Consider the following 3,790-nt stretch of genomic DNA (forward strand, 5'->3'; position numbering starts at 1 on the left):
TAGGGCTGGGCGATATGTCAAAAATATCTTATCGATAATCGCCTTTAAAAATATCGCGATATCCGATAATATCGTCTACGTAAGCCCCACCTCCACCACGCCCCGCCCCCGCCGAGACAACATTGCCGACATGCACCATGAACACGCACCATGTTCAGTTTGGTCTTCATTATTGCCACAAAGTTTGGTTTTACTTTTCTTGGGCTTAAACTAACAGAAAGCATTAGCTTTGCTGTTATTTTGGTGTTGCTAATAATTTACACTCTGTTCTTATCAAATTTGTGTTTGAAATGAATTTCGTTTTGTGAGGAGAACTGTTGAGGAAAAATAATAGAACCCAATTTTAAGTTCATCATGGTGAAGTTGGACATTGTGGCGGTGATTGTAAGAATGATAAATGCATGTTGATATCATATAGTAATGTCTTGAATAAAATATGCCTATTTTCCGATGTTTCTCTTTCTTTTTGGCATTATCGCCTGTGTAGACATTTCATGATGGCAAGTTTAATTTCCTTAATTATAACAATTGCAGCGTTGTTTTTAAACTTGTAGTCAAGCTATAATTTATTTGATATTTATCATGTATGACTAAAATCAAGCAGGGATTAAAAACTAATTCTGAGCAAAAACGTTAAGGTTTTATTTATTTATTTCTGGTAGCCTACTAGTTCGCAGATCTCTTTTGGCCCGTTTTTAACTAAATAAAAATAACCAGTGGCGGCTCGTGGGTTTTAAAATAGAGGAGGCACACTACTTGTTAAAAGAGAGCTGCCTGTTTCACCATTTAATTAAGCCGACTGCTGTAGCCTATATCCAGCTTAGGCTGTTTTCCCTAAATTTGTATATATACTGTTTGAATGACAGCTTGGTAAATCTGTTGGCGATCAAATATTTAATATCGCTACTCATCATAAGTACTTACATTATCAGCGCAGCAGAAGACATTCAAACTAATATCACGTAATTTACGTCTCTTTGATGATTGGTTGATATCAGAAGGGAGGCTAGCCTCCCTTGCAAGGGTTCTTTTCGCAACACTCCTCAGCGCTGAAAGTAGAATTTATAGTGCTATATATCAGCTTAATTAAACAATTATATTGTATACATGGTTTTAAAAAATCTGTAAAAAATTTTGCACTGAAATGTGCGCTGAAGGAATTTGCGTATTTTAAATAAATATGCAACATCACAAACCTGTCATGTTTGTGGTTTTTCATCATTATGCAGTCTGTTTAAATAAATATTCAGAAACACATGCAGTGCTACTTTTTGTATTTTTTCTGTTTAACTTTTATTAAACTGCAGATCAAAATAGAATAGGCCTATACCCTAAATAAGGATAAATTATATTGGAACGCATCTCCAAAATAATCGCATACACAGATGTACGTTGCCATTACAGAAGTCAGCGCCGAACAACTGGCAAATAAAATATAAACTGAGGTTACAAAAGTGATTCAGTCAAGATCAGTGAGGGATTTTCTTTTCTTTCCTTCTTTAAATTAACATTAATACGACTGGCGGCAGCAGCTGTCAATGCACGGATCCAATACACCCTTGTTTTCCTTCTCAGCTCTTTACGGTCACTTAAGACATAACCGATTGTATTTATGGGATATTTTGATATAATTCTGTGTGTATTTGTCCATTCGAATGTGTAAGAATGCGAGAGAGCTCAGTCCAGTGTTCGCGTATATAAGAGGCAGCTTTTGTGCGTGCGCTTTGTGTGTGTGTGCAGCACAGAAAACAGCACGCGAGTGCAGAAGTGAGTTCTATTTCGTCTTCTTGCAGTTGAATCTTTTGAAATCACAATAAATGCGCACTGAAATGAATTGTGAATTTTATTAACATTAAATCCTCCTCCTCCCATTTCCACCTCAAAATTATGGGGAAGCTCAGCTGTGCCTCCCCTGCCTCCCTCGACGAGCCACCACTGAAAATAACGGCTTTATTTATTTAGCAGGGTAATTTAAATTAAATTTTTGTATTTGTATATGTATATTTGTATTAATCAAAATACAACGCCCACAAAGTAATATTCAGTGTTGGGCTGCCGAATCTCCGAACGCGTGCATGTTGAGGGGCGAGCTGAGATATAGTACTATAATGTCTTCAGCCGTTTGCAACAATTTTATAGTTTTGTTGCAAATGAATTAAGAATTTATAGTAATGTATAGTAATATAGTAATTTATAATAATGACGTAACAGCACCCAACTAGTGCCAAGGATACGTGGGAAGTCCTTCAAGCTCAAGCTGTAATCTAGTCAAAGTGTAGCTACTTTGATGAAGATAAAATCTATTTTATTTAGTTTTTTTTTTGGTTTATCATTTTTTCCCGATGTTGATAATCGTGTGTTACCTGACTGTTGACATCGACATCGCGAGACTTACGAGACATCGTCGATCGCCCAGCCATAATACACATACTAAATATATATAACATTTGGAAAATAATAACAATAATTTTACAAATTATTATTATTTTGTAAGAGCTGAATAATGACGTAACAGCAGCCAACTAGTGCCAAGGATACGTGGGAAGTCCTTCAAGCTCAAGCTGTAATCTAGTCAAAGTGTAGCTACTTTGATGAAGATAAAATCTATTTTATTTAGTTTTTTTTTTTTTTAATGAAGAAAAAAAAAATCTGCTTTAGGTTATTGCTATGTAACTGAAAACATGTTATTATAAGTTTGAAAGTTAACTATATATGATTATTGTTAGTTAGACATTAGTAATGATTCAAAAGTCACAGGTTGAGCATGATAAACGCATGCCATCGGTCAGGTTAGATGAGGGTCATGGCTCTCTGTCAACCAACAAACTGATCCGGTTAAAGACAAAGTAACGTTACTGGATTTCCAGAGATTAATTAGGTTAGTTTTAACCAGTCAGCTAAATTTGACTATTTATCTGTTTTTAATTTTTGTAGTTTTGAGAATATTCCCTTAAAACTTCTATAGTCCTTAAAATGTATAAGGCTTTCAGTACAATTTTGACATCTTTCTCAACTTCTAAGAAAAAGACCAAGCATCTAACGTTAAGCTGAAAAACTAATTCGCGGCGCTTTGGTTCGTTTCATAACATTAAGTTATATGAATAGAGATTTGTTCAGTCACAAGAGTTTCAACACATTTAATCCACCAGAAGTTCAGGGCTAAATTCCTGACATGTTATATTTATGAAGTAACATCAGTTTGCTCCCAACTTTAAGCATTATGCCTATATGTTGGTCTTCTATGTATGACACTGGGGTTGTTTTAGAGGACAGACAGACGTTTGCAGAACTAAAATCACTAGAGCTCAAGTTAACAGGGCCCCGAACTTCAACACACTCTGCTTTGCCAGCCCTACAGGATCATTCACAGCCAGAACAGCTAAAACAACACCAAATGTATCAGCTGGTAGAAATAGTTAGAAGTAGTTTGTTAGAAACAGCGTGGAAACTTACATTCACTTCTCGAAGGTCTGCTGTGGGTTTAAGGAGAGTCCTCGCAGCGCTCCGTAGCCCGTACCTCAGCAGACACATGTCATGTACACGCACGTTCTCCAGACACATCCACATGGAGCGGCTGCGCGCGGCATTATGGGAAGTGTAGTCATTTGGAGGTCAGTTATGAGCGCTCAGTTTAGGTTCAAGGAATTCAAAAAGCCTGTTGTTATAATTTTGTATCTATTTTTACAATATATTTTTGCATTTGTTGGGTGAGTTATGTTACTAAATAAAGCATTAAAAATATAACAATAAAAAAGAAAATTCAAAGATATATTTTATTGTATTATTATTA

General features: G+C 35.7%; 1 protein-coding gene across 1 annotated transcript in view; it reads right to left on the minus strand.

Annotated features, from left to right (window-relative positions):
- LOC107723107 (uncharacterized protein C18orf19 homolog B-like) overlaps nucleotides 1–3,577 on the minus strand; it is a 6,813-nt gene extending 3,236 nt beyond the window's left edge. Inside the window, exon 1 of the mRNA XM_016531621.1 lies at nucleotides 3,454–3,577. The gene's annotated coding sequence lies outside the window, so the exon portion shown is untranslated. The remainder of the gene's footprint in view (nucleotides 1–3,453) is intronic.
- Nucleotides 3,578–3,790: the final 213 nt, after the last annotated feature.

The sequence above is a fragment of the Sinocyclocheilus rhinocerous genome, unplaced genomic scaffold (assembly GCF_001515625.1).
Source record: "Sinocyclocheilus rhinocerous isolate Xijiao unplaced genomic scaffold, SAMN03320098_v1.1 scaffold5110, whole genome shotgun sequence".
NCBI classification, from domain to species: domain Eukaryota; kingdom Metazoa; phylum Chordata; class Actinopteri; order Cypriniformes; family Cyprinidae; genus Sinocyclocheilus; species Sinocyclocheilus rhinocerous.